This window comes from Prionailurus viverrinus, chromosome A1 (assembly GCF_022837055.1).
Source record: "Prionailurus viverrinus isolate Anna chromosome A1, UM_Priviv_1.0, whole genome shotgun sequence".
Classification (NCBI taxonomy): domain Eukaryota; kingdom Metazoa; phylum Chordata; class Mammalia; order Carnivora; family Felidae; genus Prionailurus; species Prionailurus viverrinus.
The window spans coordinates 137,214,900-137,235,036 of NC_062561.1; the positions used below are offsets into that span (position 1 = coordinate 137,214,900).

Genomic DNA, 20,137 nt, shown 5'->3' on the forward strand with positions numbered 1-20,137 from the left:
CCCAAGGAAGACACACAGTTGGCCAACAGACACATGAAAAGGTTCCCGGCATTACTAATCATCAGGCAAATGCCAATCAAGACCATGATATAATATCACCTCACACCTGTCATAATGGCTAAAATAAAAAGGATCTACTGTTGGTGGGAATGCAAACTGGTGCAGCCACTGTGGAAAATAGTATGGATGTTCCTCAAAAAATTAAAAATAGAATTACCATATGATCCAGTAATTGTACTACTGGGTATTTACCCAAAGAAAACAAAAACATTAATTCAAAAAGATATATACATCCCTAAGTTTATCACAGCATTATTTAGAATAACCAAGATATGGAAGGAACCCTGTGTCCATCTGGAGATGAATGAACTTGGACTATTACTCAGCCATTAAAAGGAATGAAATGCTGCCATTTGTAACAACATGGATGGATTTAGATGGTATAATGCTATGTGAATTAAGTCAGAGAAAGATAAATACCACACTATTTCACTTATATGTGGAATTTAAGAAACAAAACAAATAAAAAGACAAACAAAAACCCCAACTTAACTATATAGAGAACAAAGTGATGGTTGCCAGAGGGGAGGTGGGTGTGGGGATGGGTGAAATGAGTGAAGGGGATTACGAGTACGCCTATCATGGTGAGTGCTTACTAATGTATAGAATTATTGGAAGATTTTCCTGTACATTTGAAACCAATAAAACATTGTATTGAAGTCATACTGTCATCAAAAAATCTGGTAAAAATGAATCATATTTTTAGATCTTAGCATTAATACACTCTTGCATTCCTGGCATATGTACAACTTAGGTTTGATGTTTTATCTTTTTAAATTCTAAATTTCATTTGCTAATATTTTGTTTGACATTTTTTATACCTATGTTCATGAAGGTGATTGGCTTATAGATTTCCTTCCTTCCTTCCTTCCTTCCTTCCTTCCTTCCTTCCTTCCTTCCTTATGTTTATTTATTTTTGAAAGAGACAGAGACAGAGTGCAAGTGGGGAGGGGCAGAGAGAGAGGGAGACACAGAATCTGAAACAGACTCCAGGCTCTGAGCTGCCAGCGCAGAGTTCAATGTGGGGCTCGAACTCACTAACCATGAGATCATAACCTGAGCCGAAGTGGGACGCTTAACTGAGCCAACCAGGCGCCCTAGGTTTTCTTTCTTATACCATTCTCATCTGGTTCTTATATCTTATTTGGTTCTTAACATCTTATTCTGATATTGAAACTATGCCTGCCAATTTAAATTGAGGAGTGTTCTCTCTTTTTCTATTACCTGCAAGAGTTTGCAATGTTTCCTAGAAATTTGATAGAACTTTCCTATAAACTACCTGGGTTTGGGGATTTCTTTATAGGCAGTTTTTAAATTACTAATTTAAAAGCTTTAATATTGGGACACCTGGGTGGCTCAGTTCAGCTCAGCTCAGGTCATGATCTCATGGTTTGTGAGTTTGAGTCCCACATCAGGTTCTGCGCTGACATTGCAGAGCCTGCTTGAATCCTCTGTCTCCCTCTCTCTCTGCCCCTTCCTCTCTCTCTCTTTCTCAAAAATAAATAAACATTAAACAATGCTTTAATATTTATGGAAATATTAAGGGTTTAAATTTCTTGTTGATTCAATGTTAGTAGTTTTCTTTTTTTATGAGTTGTCTACTTCATCTAAAATTTAAATTATATTGTCATAAAGTTACTCATAGTATTATCTCTTCAATCTCTGCTATAGATGCAGTTATATTCACTTTTCATTACCAATATAGAACTTTAATTTATTACTTTTTAATTTATTTATTTTGAGAGAGTGTGCGCAGGGGAGGGACAGAGAGAGATGGAGAGAGGATCCCAGGCAGGCTCTGCACTGTCAGTGTCTAGAGCCCAATGTGGGGCTTGATCTCGCAAACTGCAACATCATGACCTAAGCTAAGACCTAGAGTCAGATGCTCAACCAACTAAGTCACCCAGGCATCCCAGAACTTTAATTTTAGTCCAGATTAATTTCTCCAGAGAAATGAAGCAGTCTTTTCAAAGAAGTAATTTTTGATCTTGTTAATGTTGTCTATTGTTTTTTTCTAGCTCACTAACTTCTGACCTTGTCTTCTATATTTTGTTGATCCTGACATACACAGTTTTTCTTATTTTCATATAACTGAAATGTGGACGAGGCTTTTAATTGTTGTTGGATAGGTAGCAGTTATAACATACTTGTCATTCTTCTGCATGTGCATCAGACTTGTAGAGTGGAACAGTATCCCTAAGGCAATAGTGGTACCTTCACTTAAGAAATGCTGCACTGAGGGGCACCTGGGTGGCTCAGTTGGTTGAGCGTCCAGCCTCGTCTCAGGTCATGATCTCACAGCTTGTGGATTTGAGCCCCACGTCGGGCGCTGTGCTGACAGCTCACAGCCTGGAACCTGTTTCGGATTCTGTGTCTCCCTCTCTCTCTGCCCCTTCCCACTTGCACTCTGTCTCTGTCTCTGTCTCTTCAAAAATGAATGAAGATTAAAAAAAATTTAAAGAAATGCTGCATCAACACAATACCATGTGGGAAAATCACAGACATTAACAACAGGAAGTTGAAAAAAAATTGAATGATATATGGGAAAAACTGTGACTAAGAAATTCTAAGGATAATTTTTTCGTTCTTTTTTTTTTTAAGTTTATTTATTTATTTTGAGGTTGGGGGCAGAGAGAAAGAGAGAGAATCTCAAGCAGGCTCCACGCTGTCAGTACAGAGCCCTATGCAGGGCTGAATCTTACCAACTGTGAGATCATGACCTGACCTGAAATCAAAAGTCAGACACTTAACTGACTGAACCACCCAGGTGTGCCTAATTTTTTTGTTTCTAACTGATATTTAAAACAGCAATGCATATATCAGTAGCTTCTTAAATTAAGTGAAGTCTCCTTCATTCTACTTGGATTCATTTTGCCATTCTTTTCAACTTTCTTATGTTGAATGCTTAGCTCATAAATTTTTAGCTTTTTTATTTTCTAATGTAAACACTAAAGGTTATTGCTAAGTAAGAAGCTGTGAGGAGTGTGACACACACACACACACACACACACACACACACACTCTCTCTCTCTCTCTCTCTCTCTCTCTCTCTCTCTGATAGGAGACATGCAATTCCTGGGTTAGACACAAACACTGTTTACTATTTACAGCAAAAGCATCTGGAATATCTTCATGGTACTGGTTCCCCAAGTCCAAATCCTCATGGAGTGAAATGGTAAGGGTCTGGTCATAAATGTACACACGACCCTGAGGGCTGGAATGAGAAAGAATCGAAAAAAGAATAAAAGATCATGGCTTCCTCTACTCTATTTGAGTTCCCTTTTCCTACTCCTCAGACCAGAAAGAGAGGGTTTCTCTTAGCTTTTTTTCTACTCCTCAGCCAACTTTGGGCTGCTATTGAGTCCAGGCCAGGTGCTGTTGGAAAGAAGAAAAGTGGGAAAATCACTGCCATTTGGTTCTTAAAATTTTGACCTCTTTACCCAGGCTTCCTGTTAGCAATCAGTTATATTTTAGATTTCTCTGAGCACTGCTGCATGCATGTTGTCCATGGTTGAGAGCTGCATTTGGTGAGAGAGACCGAGTCAAATGTGTTTATTCCATCTTGTCTGGAACCAGGACCCTACTCTCATTCTGGAAGGATGGTTTTGTTGGGAGTACAGTTCTAAGTTGGTAGTTATTTTTCTCCCTGCTAACTACTCATTGCTATTGAAAAATTTGCTCTCAGACTTCCATCACTTTGAAAGTAATTTGTCAGTTCTCTGGCTACTTTTCAGTGTCTTGTCTTGTCTTTCTGCTTCTTTTTCACCACAATGTATTTAGGTGTGGATATCTTTTTTTTCTTTGCCCTTTTGGGGGTATGTTGTGTTGTCTGGATTTGTGGAGTCACAATTATCACTAGTACTGGACATTTTTCAGTCGTTATTTCTTCAGATACTATCTCTTTTCAATCTTCTTTATTCTTTTTCTTCATACTCGTATTAGACATTAGTGTCTAATTACTGTATTGATCGTTTAAAAATTTTTTAAAATTTGCTGATACTTCGACATCTTGGCGCCTTGCTGATACTGAACTTAGAGAGGGCTCAGCCAAATCTTAGAGACAGTAAATGACTCTCTTGAAGTCATTTCGTGAGCAAACTAACCAATCCAGAGCCCACACCCTTTACCGCCTCATACTCAGGGCCAATATCCCCCTGCCCTAATCATGCCAGTGTCAGGTACCAGACAACTAGAGTCAGCCCCTACACTCTAGAACCCAATGCCATTATTCAAAATGGCCAGTCCTAAGCCTGCCTACCCTGCCTTGCCCATTCATTTCCATGGTAACTACAATAAACACTCTTGCCCATGTTTTCCCCTTGCTCCCCCTACTTCCTGACCAACGCTGGGCACTGAACGGTGTGCTGTGCCTCCTGTTTCTAGGGATCTGTGAGAATAACAACTTTTTCCTTCATGACAGTCATTTCTGTACCTGCATTGCTTACCCTACTTGATTCAAACAAATCCCAGGCCTATTTTAGAACACTTAGATCTTCTTGGTGTATCCTGCATAGCTCTTTTCTTGTCATTCATATTTTTATATGCTCATTTAGTATCTCATTTCTTATTTATATTTTGGATTTATTCATTTGTTTTTCTAATTTAAATATTTTCTATATATCTATTCTTATTCTGACAGTTTGAATATCTGCAGGCTTTACTGATCTAAAGCTATTATTTGTTTCTATTGGCTCTCATGCATGGTGGCTTAATTTCTCAAGTGCTTGGTTCACTTTGTGAGCTTATTGCTTGACCTTAATTCTGCTGGCCTAAATTGAAGATGCTGGGGGCTAAGGGGTACCAGTGACATGGGGCTGCTTTAACCTTCCTGTGTAGTGAAGAATTAACCTAAAGAGACATCTGGCCTTTTCTTTCAGCTACTGGAGGGTGATCTCTAGAGCTTTGTAATGTCCTGCTTGATAGGAGTGTGTTTATTTGTCTAGGGGCCTTGGCTAGCAGATAGGCTAACAATGTGATTTATAATGGGAGTTTTGGGCCATGTGGTATCAGTTTTGCCTCTTGAAGGGATTAGAGAGTAAACCTCAGAGAGGCAATGGAGACTAAAGGTAGCCACATGGGCTATGTGATTGAGCCTAAATAAAGGCTCTAGATACGAAAGCTTATATGAACTTTCCTGGACAGCAGTACTCCATAGGTATTGTTACACGCTGATGCCAGGAAAGTAACGCATCCATGACTCCAATGGGGAGAGGATCATGGAAGCTCCTCCTTTGGTACTTTTCCTGTATGTACTTCTTCCCTTGGTTTATTTTAATTGGTATCCTTTTCCTGTAATAAAACATAACTGTGAATATAACAGTTTTCAGTAAACTCTGTGAGTCCTTCTGGAGAATTACTGAAATGGAGGGTGTTTTGGGAAACCCTGAGTATTTACCACTGGTATCAGAAGTGAGGGCAATCTTGTGTGCACACTGTGTGTCCTCTGACCTCACAGTTGGCTTAATATCACAGTTGGCATAACTTTTCACTTCGTCAGGTGTCTGGGCTCAATAGAAGGGAGTCTGAGGCTCCATTTCCCCACCTTAGTCTTAGCCCAAGGCTCTGTATCTTTGTGGCCACCTGCTGTAGGCAATACCCTTCTCTTCCTGGGTAGTCACTGCTAACCATTTGCACACAGATCTCATATTTATGTTTGTTTTTGTGTGCATGTATGGATCCTTGGAGACCTTATGTATTTCTTTTCATAACAACATAAGAATATCATTCAATCTGGGATCTAGTTGTTCTTCAATTGGAATGTTCTTAGAATGTTAATCTACCAAGTAGGTGAATGTGGCAGCTTAATTCTATATTTAGTTTTATATTCCATGTTGTCACTTAATATGTCATTGGTATTTTCCTCTGTTGAACTAATTCTGGCAAAAGCAACTTACAACCTAAGCTATGCTGGTCGCAGCTTGACATAGCTCAGATCACAATTATCTTTTGTCTGACTTATTTCAATGGCTGACTGAAAGGCACAGTCATAATCTCCTCCAAATCCCTCTTTACATTGCAGGTATAGCAATTGTCCAACATGGCAAATCTGATCACGTAACTCTCCTTAATGCAGATGCCAAGGCAAGAGGTCAAGTAGCTGTCTTGGAACATTAGGCTACTCACCCTTTAAGTACCAGAATAAGTTTCTTAGCTAGAGTTTCCCCCATAACCTGAAGCTGAGTGTCTGTTCTACAGTGTATGAAGCTCTATTCCCAAGGCTTTTGGGACTTCTCCAACCGGTTTCAATGAACCCTTCCAATCCCATTTGCATCCTGAACGTATTGTCTAAGTTAATAGCTTGTCTTAAGTTATACCCAGTGAAGAGAGCTCTATTTGGGTTGTAGAGGGTGTTGCATTATGCCTAGAACATAGGAGAAGCCCAGTAAATAAGCACTAGTTTCCTGGAATGGCTGCATAGATGTGGGAATGTTTGTGTAGGCTTGATGAAAACAACAGTAATGATGTTAGTTGAAGGGGAAGGGACACTGCTCCCTCTTTACCCCACTCAAGAGCACTGACCTCTGTCTACCTCCTCGAGGGCTGAAGACTTGCTGATCTGATGATGGAACAGAGTCCCAAATACTGGTGGGTGGGGCAATGTGCCTTGAAAGGTGCCATCTTTGGGTCTCTCACCTCTTTCTTGTTCTTTGCCATTCACCTTAATTTGTAGATTGGTAAACTGTCACATCTTTCTCTTTCAACTAAGAAGTTGGATAGTTGAACCCTGGGGGTCCTGAATGTTATTCATCTCTTTATCCCTCTCAGTAAGCACATCTGAGTTTGTTACTCCCTAAATTCAAATTTAGAGAGGGGGTATTAAGTCATGTTAAGGTCTCAAGCAGAATCTATCTGTTCTTTCTTTTTTTAGAAAGTTTATTTATTAATTTTGAGAGAGAGAGTGTGAGTGGGGGAGGGACAGAGAGGAGGAAGAGAGAGAATCCCAAGTAGGCACCGTGCTGTCAGTGCAGAGCCCAATGTGGGTCTTGATCTCACTAACTGTGAGATCATGACATGAGCCGAGATCAGGAGTTGGATGCTTAACCAACTGAGCCACTCAGGTGCCTCCAGAATCTACCTGTTCTAACTCAATGTATCTTTTTTTATTAAATTTTTTAAAACATTTATTCATTTATGAGAGACAGAGAGCATGAGCAGGGTAGGGGCAGAGAGAGAGGGAGACACAGAATTGAAGCAGGCTCCAGGCTTCGAGCTGTTAGCACAGCACCTGACACGAGGCTTGAACTCATGAGCTGAGAGATCATGACCTGAGCCGAAGTCAGATGCTTAATTGACTGAGCCACCCAGGCCCCATCTAACTCAATATTTTTAACAGACCTCTTTTCATAATGTCAGGCATTTGAACACTATTAATTAATTGGTTTTTGATTTTCATTCTGTTACTGCGTGTTGTGTTTACCTTCTTAAAATCTTGCTGTTAGAAGATGTGATTGCAGGGCAGGATTGTCATTCCTGGGTTTCTGATCATGACCATGAATATAGTGAAAACAACCTCACCCTTCCTCCTAGTAATCACTATGAAGTAAGAACTCATCATGCAGTTATAATTCCCAGCACTGACTGTCTTCTGCTGCTACTTCTGAAGAAGGAATAGGGAAGGACAAGAGGAGAGACATGGTGAGCTATCAGAGGTGAGGTTCTTGTAATCAGGATGAAGTCCATTACTGGATACTTGATGCAGGTTCCATAGCTGATTCCAAGAACATTGTTTTGTGAACCAAGGTAGGTGGAATTTCACCCAAGTGAGACAATTTCTTTTAAGTGACTAAAGCAATATGACTAGTGTAGACAACCAAGTTAAAAGACTGGCCTAAGAGCTGAACATTTCCCACTACCGATCACCCCCACTTACTTCCACTGGCCTTATGCCTCTCTTTACTCCACCCTGAATCAAAATATAACTCCACACAAAACCTTAGCAGTATTAATAGAGTGAATTTCACTGTGTTTGGTGAGCCAGTAATGAGGCAATGATGTCTGGATTTTATTAAATATCCTAAGTAAGTCAATTACCATTAAAGGAAATAGAAGCGCACACATTATTTGTTTTGAACAGTGATAATACAATGAGTGGCCCCCAGATCATGCAGGGGTTCTCACAGAACTGGCAGGTCTGTAGGTGTCTCTATCCTTGGAGCTGCCCAGTGATGTCTCCAGGGGGGAGGCGGATGATGTGGGCTAACAAACATATATATTCCACACAGGGCAGCTGTCAACTGCTACCAAATCCCTCATTAGGGTCTCTAGAACCTGTCCCTCCCTGGGAGGCAGACAGTGTTCTCATTCCACAGAGGAGGAAGATGGGGTAGAGAGAGAACAAAGTGTCAGAGTGAACCTGGGACAAAATCAGGACTGGGACTCCGTGTTCTCACTGTCTTTTACTGGCTCTTTCTGACTCTTGGAAGCAGTTACCTGTGGGCAGTGAGCAGCATGTTCTCTGCCATCACTCAAATCACTTTTTCCGCTAATGAGGCTCTGGCCCAGGCAACTCAAAAAGTAATTGGCAAGTCTTTGGTCCCCATGCTGAACTTCCTGAGATGGTAAGAATAGATGGTTTGTGCGTATAGTTTAGTATGGTTTAGTAAGGCAGACTACCTGGGCCATGTTATCTATATTTGTGTATAATATTGTATCTTTTACCTACCTAAGGTTTATGGAATAGGTCAAGAAAAATAGATGTGACAATAAAAGATCAATACCCAGGACCTGAAGAAAAAAGTATAATCTGACTAATGGAGGTAGTTAGAAGCATCCAGATTTTGAGAAAGGAGGCCCATTATCATTTCTTGAAGATACTTACATTTCGATCAATGGGTTAACCATTCGTGGCTATTCTCTTGGAATGGAGTAGTTAGGGACAGGTGCACATCTGCATAGAATGGTATCAGTACAGAAATATGTTGCCTCTACTCCAAGCTGCATTCATTCTTAATCCCAGTGGAGAAACTGAGGCAGGTTAATAGTTTTGCCAGAGCCAGAGATGATCATATCCTTTCTTGGTGTTCAGGTTATCAGCAAGGCCCTGGTTTGGATTTCATTTCTGCCCTATTTGTGGGGGACAGGTGGCAAGAGACACAGGGCTCATCTAACTATCCTTGGAGTTGGCTGCAAACAGGGCTGAGATACCATAAAGTCCTCCCCTGCATCCACTAAGGAAGGTTCAATACCCATCTGACCTCAGGGGATTGTCCACAGGCTTAATTACATAGCTCTGTTTCTTTCATCTGAGCATATCAAAGGATTCTATAAAACTGAAGGAGTGTGGTGATGTCTCCTTGTGGGCTTTTTTTTCAAGCCCTCTTGCAAATCACTTTAAAAAAAATTGACACCAACAAATTGTTCCCTGATATATGACGCACAGCATTTGCTAAGCTCCCTGATCATTCATCACAGATCAGGCCACAGGCAGCGTGGGCTCAGCTTGGTCCGGAAACTTACTTCAAGTCTAATTGTTTATTCATTGGTGGGATCATTGGGGTCCAGGAGTGACAGGCGATTGGCTCTGTGGGAGGATGTGGTGGGAGGGAGATGATAGGTTTGTTATGTCTGTGTTCCAGCAAGATTATTGCTGCCGGGAGACAGCTCTCATATTGACTCTGTTAAGTGTTTGAATATTTTCTGTTGACTTGTTATTGAGAAAAATGGGTTGATATGTCTGTTCACATTATTAAAAAAGAAAGTGATGAAAGTGTTCTTATATTGGCATAGGCATCATGCACTCAGAAAGGCCAGTTAGGACAGCACCTTGGAGCAAAGTGTGAGTGCGTGTGTTAACAGTGCCATGACCTCAACTCTCTGGTATGTTTGGGGCTGCCACAGTAGAAGAAAAGCAGGACAGGGAAAGAGTAAACTGGCCTGGGACAGTGGGATAGGGAAGGGGACCAATGAGGACCAATGGGATGGTGGCCCCAAATCCTCAGTGCAAGGGGGCATATTGATATTTCTGATCTTGCTGCCAGCCTAAGATAGGATGAAATCAGGGCTTCCAAGAGATAGCTATCACTCTTGGTTGTGTCGGAATGTCCAAGGTATAAACCAGAGGTTTACCTAAGCTAGTATAGGGAAGTAAGAACTAGCCCCAAGAAAGGGAGCAGGAGAGAGTCAAAGGAGTCCAGGCTCCCATTTTGTTAGGATGGAGTAGGAAGGTGGCCTCCAGCCTCAATGGGGGTAACATCTCATAACATAGGACATGAGCAAAAGGCCATCCCCAAGTAGTTTTGGGAATGAGGTAAGCACTGTTTGCTTCTTCTGTGGACTCCAAACACAAGCATCAGACCATTCTATTATGATAGACCAGCTTGTGCAGATGGAGCTTCTAATGTTACCTTCCAGCCCAAAAGGCTTAGCGCCATAGCTCAGCTGATCAAGTCCAGGCAGGGAGCTCTATAAGAAGAAAAAAGAAAGCTTCTTCTGAAATCTTTTGTATGCTTCTCTCCCTGGCCTGAAATTGTCTCTCTGAGGTTACCAGTGACTTCACTGCAGATTGAAAGGGCTTCCCTCCAGTTATTCTACATGGCATCCTGTCTTCTTCAAATCTCTTCTCTCTTGGCACATCTCTAGTTTTCTTTCTGTCTCTCTGGTGGCTTGTTTGTACTTTCTCTGGATATCTTACATGTAGGATTCCCCGAGGTTCTACTGTAGAAGCATTTCTCTCTCACTCTCTGACCTCCTTCTGTTCCATTCTGGTTCCATTCCCTTGGCTCTTGTGATAATCACTTTGGGCTGCTGTGACAAACACTATAACAAAACATTGGTTTAAGCAGTAGAAATGTATATTCTCATACTTCTGGAGGCTAGAAGTCCAGGATTGAGGTGCCAGCATGCTTGGTTTCTGGTGAGAACTTTCTTCCTGGCTTATCGACAGCTGTCCTCAGTGTCCTCACATAGGGGTGGGAGAGAATGCTGACTGGTGTCTCTCCTAGGAACATGATACCCTCATGAGTGCTTCACCTTGTTACTCTGTCTCAACCTGATGATCTCCCAAGTCCCCATCTCCAAATACAATCACATTGTGGGTTTCAAAATATGAATTCTGGGGGGATGCAATTCAGTTCACAGCAGCTCTTGGTCATTTCCTAATGCACATTCCTAGCCCAGAGTTTTCTCCTGAGCAATTCGTCTCTATTTCTAACTGAAGTAAGCTGACATGTAATTAGCCTACATACTCATGGGGGTCTCACACAGAACACATTATCTTCTGCTCAAACCAGTCACTTCTGTTGTACTTCCTAGATTAATTAATGGTACCATCATTCTAGGTGAAAGACTCTTCCCTTCTGGTGTTTGAGTTTGATATCCCTCTCAGGCCTGTTCATGGGTGGCCCAGAACCGCTCTCCATCCAGGCTGGGCTTCTGAGCATAGGAGTTAATAATGTATACAAGATCGGGGCCACTTCTCTTCCTTTGACTCCAGTGGTTTAACTCTTTAAGCCTATGATTCTCAAACCTGGCTCTAGGTTAATATGAGAGGTTTTAAGAAATACTGGTGCCTGGCCTCCACCCTGGGCCAATGAATCTGTCTCCAGGCAAGGGGCCCAGGCCCAGGCTTCCCTGGGTTGCATAGGGAGAGTTAAAGCTTAACGGCTGTAAGCCACTCCATCTGAGGACTCGTGGAAGGTGTCTCGTGGCTCTTACAGTTGGTTGGGGACCTTCTTCTCTGGAACAGAAAGCTTCTGAGGCTTATCTTGCTTCCCCTTTCTTTCCAGGTCCATCCATGTCCTAAACCTTAGCCTAGCTCCTACCTCTGACCCTGTTCCTGCCTTTTGGGCTCATCACCTGTATCCTATTTCCTGGATTGACTGTGGAAGTCTCTAAAAGCTTCAACTTGGACCCCTTCTAGGATCTGGTCTTGCTTAGCATCAGTAAACCCTTCCCACCCACCCTTAGGAGGGTCTAGAAAGTTCTTTGCTATATTCTTAAGGAAACACCTGCATTACTGAACACACACAGGATGTTTAACACATGCTGTTGCTGTCTGAGCCCCACACTGATTTTGGCTATTACAGAGTGCTGCTGATAAAACCAGCAGCTGTTTTTAATGATCAATTTCCTTCTTTCTTTGAACAGCTTATTTAGAAGAGGAAAGAAGAGGCATGTGGCATTTTCTGGAGGAGATACCTAATTTATCATCTGGCAGTTTTCTGTGCTTTATTGTGGGTATACAACACAGACAAGGGGCAATGTGCTAACCCCAGGACTGGCCTGGACATGACTTTAATTTAGATTTTTGCATCAGATTGTGTTTGCTCTCTGAAAACTGACTGCACTTTGAGACCCCTAAACAATAGTAAATCTTAAGAATTCAATATTAATAAGAACAAGATACACAACACGTTAGAAAAACTGGCAAAAGATATAAAGAGGCAGTATGAAATACTGAGATAAAAACTGACTAATAAGCATTAAAGAATGCTGAACTCCTCTATTAATTAGGGCAATACGAATTAAAAGATAATGATATCCATTTTTCAGTAAGCCAGAGATATCAATAGACAACAGAAGAAGAAATAAACATGACCAGTAAATGTGAGAAGATGCTCCTTGTCACAGTACCCAGGAAACTGCATTTTTTTACATGTGTAGTTTTTTTTAACGTTTATTTAAAGAGAGACAGAGAGAGACAGAGACAGAGAGACAGAGAGAGAGACACACACAGCATGAGTAGGGGAGGGGCAGAGAGTGAGGGAGACTGAATCCGAAGCAGGCTCCAGTCTCTGAGCTGTCAGCACAGAGCCTGACATGGGGCTTGAAGCCACGAACTGTGAGATCATGACCTGAGCTGAAGTGGGCAGCTTAACCGACTGACCTACCCGAGGTGCCCCATGTGTGTATTTTTAAAAATTTATTTATTTAAATTCAAGTTAGGTAACATGCAGTGTAGTATTGGTTTCAGGAGTAGAACCCAGGGATTCATCACTTATGTCTAACACCCAGTGCTCATCCCAAGTGACCTCCTTAGTGCCCATCAGCCATCAACCCCATCCCCCCACCCACCTTCCCTTCAGCAACCCTCAAGGGAACTACAGATTGATTGATTGATTGATTTTTGTTTTCACATTTCAACTTTTTAATCAGCTCCATGAAAGACATCCTAAATGCTAAGTGAAACACAACAGAATATTTTTTCTTCCCTTATTAAAGAAAAGGACATTTGCAAGTTCTAAGAAACTTCTGTGTATCAGGGTGGTGACCTTGAATAAAAAACAAAACAAAACAAAACCCAAACCACCTCTAATCATGTTCTTGCAGCTGCATTTAGAAATTGCTTTCTAATCATGGTAAACATTGTATACAGGTTTTTAAAATGAACCTAAATGCACATCAATTGGAAAAAAAGGTGACCAAACATTTTTTGCCATAGCTCGTAATTCTGAGAGCCCAAACTAAAAAACTGGTAAAAAGAAAAATACCCAGACTCTACAAAAGTCCCAGGACTTGTCTTTAAATGGGAGAAAAAACTTTAAAAGACATATGGAACTTTCTACAAGGTCTTTGTAACAAGCTACCTTGGGAGCTCAATTCAAAAATAGAAGTTGATGTACTAAACAGATTTTTCAGTGCAGCTCCAAAAATCTTTATAAATACAGCCATTTGGGAGGATGATCCTGGATCAGAAGTTTTATTCCTTGTGTATCTACATTAGGTGCACAAGCTTCATCTCAGTTGTCATAATTGTCTCTGTAATTTCCTCCTGAGTAGCAGTCATAAACGCCCTGGCTGCCATCATAGTCTCTGGACCTTCCATATCCATATCCATATCCATACCCATATCTTCCAGGACGACTGTCGTATCTACCACTCCCATAGCCCTGGTCCCCACCACCTCTCCATTCAGGCTCTCATGGCATCTGAGGCATGCTCTGGGTTGGTGAAGGTGATGAAACCAAAACCCCGGGATCCCTGTGTCTCCCGGTCTTTGACAACGACCACTTCAGAAATAGGACTGAAGCTGCTGAAGTGGTCTTCCAGAGCCTGCTCATCGGTGTTGAAATTGAGCCCTCCCATGAAAAGCTTCCCTTCTTCAGAAGACATGGTGGTCAATTCGGGTACTGCAAGTTAAGCAAAAGGACTAGAAGAACAGCTACTGCTGTGGAGAAGAGAGACTGGGGGAAATACAGATTTGAAGATACTGTTTTTCACCAATCATATTAGTAAACATTGCTATGCTGCAAGGTGTGGGGAAATGGATATATACAGAGACAGCTATCATATGTCACACATGGGGTTATAAATTGTATTATATTCTGGAGGGCGACTTTATCAACTTATACTAAAAATTTGGTCAGTGTATGTTAACATTTTGTCAATTTAAAAGTTTACTTTGATTCAGAACCATTTTTATAACTTCATTTTGTCCTGAAACATCTTATCAGAGCAGACTAGAGCAACTTTGAGACTGCAGGCAACTGTTAAGTGGTCCAGTGCAAGATTCTAAGTAACATCTCTTATTAACCCTTACTTGGACATATTCTAGACAATTGTTGGCCAAAACCATGAAATAGAGCCTCTTGCTTATTTTAAGCTTATTAAAAAAGGCAACCAATTGGTACATTTTGGCTTGTCTGTTTTATATAAAGGGCCTATACAATGTTCTACATTGATGTTCTACAATGGGGATGAACAAACTTTTCCTGTAAAAGGCCAGACAGTAAATATTTTAGGCTTTGTGGAACACGGAGTTCCTGTCATCACCACTAAACTTTGCGGCGGTAGCAAGAAAGCAGCCATAGGTAATATATCAGCTAATGAGTGAGGTGGTGCTCTGGTAGAACCTTATTTATGGACACTAAAAATTGAATTTCATAAAAACTTCACAGGTCATAATATTAGCATTCTTCTTTTGATTGTTCCTCCCAAGCATTAAAAAATATAAAAGCCGGGGCACCTGGGTGGCTCAGTAGGTTGAGCGTCCAACTTCGGCTCAGGTCATGATCTCTCGGTCTGTGAGTTCGAGCCCCACGTCGGGCTCTGTGCTGACAGCTCAGAGCCTGGAGCCTGCTTCGGATTCTGTGTCTCCCTCTCTCTCTGCCCCTCCCCCGCTCATGCTCTGTCTCTCTGTCAAAAATAAATAAAGGTTAAAAAAATTTTAAAAATATATACAAGCCATTCTTTGTTCAAGGACTGTACAAAACAGGCAACGGGCTGGATTTGGCCTGCAGGCCTTAGTTTGCCAAACTCTGTGTTACATTATCACTTGTTTCTTAGAAATTAGAAATTGCTGCAGCACTATTTTATGTTATCTAACATGCCGTAACTATATTAAGTAACTATATCTTAAAAACTAACCATTGTTTTCCAAACAAAAATTAAAAACCACTTCAATGCAAGCAAAGTCAGGTCCATTGTCAATATTTAAAAATTATTATTTTGTTAAAGGCTAGGGTTTTAATAATCCCTCCTTATGATCCATTCTTGTGCATTTTCCCCCCTGAGGTTAGGCCCCAAATCTTTCGTATTGTCACTCCTATGGATACTTCAGAGGTCAGCATCAGACCGAGACAGCCGTTGGTGGTCACCTGGGGTAGCCCATCCATATGGTCTGATGCATGTCCTGGATCTGGCAGCCAAATAGCTGGCTTGTTAGCATCAGGATAGTAGTTATGATCTCATGTTCCAACATGGGCCCATCCCCAAGGTATCCATAGTCAGAATCATCCTGAAAGTAGCCAGTTATGTCCAGCACCAGTAGCCTCATTTAAAGCCACTGGCTAAGTTCTGAAGAGAGAGAGAGAGCTAGTCAGTTCAACTGAAAGGTGGTGTATCCTTACCCACTGGGAAAAAAACTAGCTTCTTGCCACTACATCCGTATGTTAGAGTGAAGGAAGAGTCAAAAGAGTGATAGCTCCCTTAATTTCAATAGTCTGTGCAGCTTCCTTGTCCTGAGCAAGTGCAGAGTTTGCCTTGCCCAACCAAATTAATGTTACGTTTTTGGTTGTTATGATAGGTTCCAGCTTAGTTTTGCTGTAAAAATCTTTGCAACAGGCGTCTTTGCGGTAACTAATTGGCTATTTGGCTATAAGGCAGTTTTCCCGTAGAAGATATAAGAATGAAAAATAAGAGAGACACGTTAAAGAGGACACAATGAAACATGAAAAAAAGTTAAAAATCTTAATTATTAACTTCTTTCATTAAGAGAGGTATCAATTTTTCAAATACCGGCACGCATATTTGTAACTGAGCTCTGTATTGTGTGTCAAAGCCTTCCATACTTGTTCCCTTTTGGTTTATTGTTACTTGTCTGTTGTTAGAGATTCCAAAGTTCTACGGGAAAGTGTTAAATGTTGTAATTCATTTGTAACTGAACTTGTCACCACTGCAGCTGGTAGGTTACTTTCTAGATAGTATGTGATCTGGTTTGTACTCTCTTATTCCACACTTCCAGTGTGTCTTATCATCATATTTTCTACCAAGTCCATATATATGTAGTTGTTATCACTATTTTAAGAGTATCACATCTACTTGTCATGGTATAGACAATTATGAAGGCTGGCTACGGTTTATATAATATAAAAATTGGAACTCTGTCAATGGGGAAATGAAACCAAACTGTGAACCACTTATCTTTCACGGCAAAATTACCTTATGGCCAATTAGTTTTGCAGTGAAAATATTTGTGGCAAAAATGCTTACAGCAAAGATAGTAGTTATGGTTATGGATGGTAATGGTGAAAATACCAGACGCAGTTGGAAGAGACTTCTAGATTTTTTTTCGTATGGCAACCAACAATGCAAGCAGATGATTCTGGTTATTGTGGACCCCAGGCTCTAATACATATACCAAGGACCTACATTTCCAAGGAACTCTGCAAACCACAGCCAGGATACCAAGGAAGCTATCTCTCTTTTATTAATAAGCTAGTATGAAGACAGGTGGAATGTAAGCTGTAGGATTCTACCTGAGGAATTCCAAGCCACAGTCTTCTTCAGAAGTATCTGAACTGAAACAAAACAAAAAAGAACTCTCTGAACTTTGAGCCACCTTTCAGATGGCGCAACTAAACAGGAAGGAATGGAATATCTTCATGGGATGAGTGTTAACTTTCTGGGTTTGTATGTGTTCAATCTGTGCAGCTGGAATCCTTTCTAGCTTCACTTGCAAGAATTCAAAAACAATATGATTGTATGCCAAGTAGATGTAGATGAGCCAAGAAGCTTTTGTGTATTCTTCTCTTCATGCTGGTGAGTGGGAGGACATCCTTGAGTCCAATCTGTAAGCTTTATCGTATGACCAGCTAACATCAAGAGGCAGAGATGGCCCAGAATGTTCTTTATGTTAATGGTGGACTTTCACTTATGCTTAAACTTCCACATCTACCATCTCATTGATCTTGGATAAAAGCTACTGTTGAGCTTGTATGAAAACTTGCCTTTTGTCCAAATCATGAGCCTTTATGTGGGTAGGATACCAGTCCACAATTTGTTCCCTTACTGGTTTGTGCTTGTTATACTTCCATGACTGGAACACAGCAGGAGCTGTGGAGGGCATGCATTTGGAAAAAATAGTTACAGGTAAGGAGCCCTTCCCATCCTGGCTACAAATGTCCACTTTTGAGTCATAATGTGAGACGAAATACCATCCCATTGAGCGTGCAGCTGATTGCTTATGCATCCTTTTGACACTTTAATTGGTGTTAATTAGTATTTTGACTAGTATTTACTTAGCATTTTGATAGTTTAATTAGTGTTACAATGACATGTTTCATTACCCGTAAGAGTGCAGCCAAGCACTGGACATTGATTAGATGAGCTGCATCAGGCTGTGTGCATGAGGTCTGTATACTCTCATCTAGTGTCTCTAGGAGGTTAGCTGCTGTATTCACTTCACTTGGATCATTGAATGTTGTCCATGACTCAGCTACTTCTTGAGTGAAACACGGAGAAAACCCTTGTTTCCTCCTCTTCAGGACTTAGGTGGTGTCCACATCTATTCGCCCAGGATTACCTTTATCACTCAGAGAAGGAGCTGCAGTTGCAGTGCTGGAATGGATCCCAGAGCGGAGGTAAGTTTGTTGCTGCCAGCAGCATCATTCCTGATGACCTCCATGGCCGTGCCCAACTCAATCAAATCAGCTTTGAGTAGCCTTTGTCCATGGAGGGTTTTAAAAAAATCCGTGGTGTAGCCCCTCTCAGTTACGCTCAAGGGGACAGGCTCTGCCTATCATGGGAGTCTGAGTTGTCTTTCACCTGTTGTAGCTGGGCTTCTTAGACCTTTCTCCATGTCAACCGCCCCTTCCTCATCATTCCCAAAGCCAGTCTGAGAGAGGTTTAAAACCATATTAAACTTTTGAATGTGTATATCTTTTGCCCAGAAATATTACTTTTTAGAATTTATTGTAGCAAAATATTCGTCAATACATATCTATTCTATTCCATTGTTTATAATAATAAAAAAATTAGAAATAACCTAAATAGCCTTCAGTAGGGGAATGCTTGTGATAAACAATGTGAACATACAGTGCTGTTATACAACAGGTGCAGAGTATGAGGTAGGTCTACAGGTCTATAAAGTTGCATGAACAGTATCTGAAACCTACCATTGAGTGAACAAAAGGAAAGTCACAGATCAGTTGATGTCATTTCTATAGGGTAATAATTAACGACAACAAAAAGGAAACTATGTATTTTCATAAGTATGACTATGAGTATCTGTGCATGGAAACATGGCTAGAAGGATTCAGGCCAAACTGGTAATGGTGGTTTCCTCTGCCGAGAGACTGGGATGGGGGTTCTGGGAAAGAGGCGTCTACATGTAACATTTAATATATTTACTGTGTGCATGTATTTGTGCTCACTTGTGTAATTAAAAGTAAATAATAATTTTTCACAGAAAAAGAAATAAAATTAAAGAGATGGATTTTAAAAATTCAACATTAAGAAATTAGCAGTACTGTGGTCTGTACTCTGGATTCCGCACGTGCAGATAGCTTCATGTAGATGACCTGGGTGCCCGAGAACCCTGCCACTGACACTATGCAGGGCTGTTCAGGAGCCATGTTCTTGCCCTGGGCACAGGGCTGCAAGTTCTGGGCTAGAGATTTAGTGAGGAAATGATAATGATCAACTCTGTTTAGCATGAGGGATATGATAGTTGGGAGGGAGATGTAGGGAAGGAAAAAATTTTCTCTACCCATCCTAAGTTCATTGACTGGGGTTCTGCAAATGAGACCAACAAAAGATAGATTAAAGGAGAAAAATAGAAGTTTATTAATGCGTCCATCTGAGCATACACATGGGAGGACTCCATGATGAATACCTCAAAAGGATGGTAAGAATTTGGGCTAATACAGCTTCTTAGCAAAAGAGCGATGAATTTGTAGAGAAGTGACAAGCTCAAAAGGACTTTGAGCTTCTAGAGAAGGCAAATTGTGGGAAGGTAAATATATAGGAGAAAATAATGGAAGATAAGGTTGTTTTTAGCAAGGTTTATTATGTAGATCCCTTTGATGCCATCTCTGGATTGATGACTCTAGAGTTGTCTCTGGTGATTAAGTATCGTCCTGTCCTTTCTGGTAGATATGGGGTGGGCAGAGAGTTGTTATTGTGTTTGTTTCTTCTCCACTGGCTTCAAGCTCAAAATAATCCTTATACCAGAGTGGCATATCTTGGACTGGCATTCTCTGAACCCCTTCAGAGATATTCTAAGGAAAGGGACTATAGCTACAATCTTATGTGTGTAAGAAGGGAGTAAAGTTATCACACTCAGATGTGAAGATTGTACCACAGCCAGGAAGCAGGAAATCTTCCCCTCATATCTTTCCCAACAAGTCCCTCCCACCCCAAGCCCAAGAGCCTTAAGATTCACCACTTCCAGAATTACAGATCTTGGCAGGCCTTGATTATGTTTATTTCACCAATTCTTGCTCATTAAAGTCTGACTCACATAGGAAGAGCAGGAAAACAGGCCCAGTCTTTGGGTTCATAGAAGTTTTTAACCTCATCATAAATCTGCTGTGAAGAGGGTCATCACTTTGAACAGTGGCCTTGAAACACTGGTGTGGTTTGAGTCGTCTTATTCTCTTAAAGTCCTGTAGCTAGCACTGAAGAGACCGGTCCTTCTCTG

At 41.0% G+C, this 20,137-nt stretch overlaps 1 pseudogene; it reads right to left on the minus strand.

Moving 5' to 3' along the window:
• Positions 1-1,934: 1,934 nt before the first annotated feature.
• On the minus strand, positions 1,935-14,159 carry LOC125168414 (RNA-binding protein 3-like; annotated as a pseudogene).
• Positions 14,160-20,137: the final 5,978 nt, after the last annotated feature.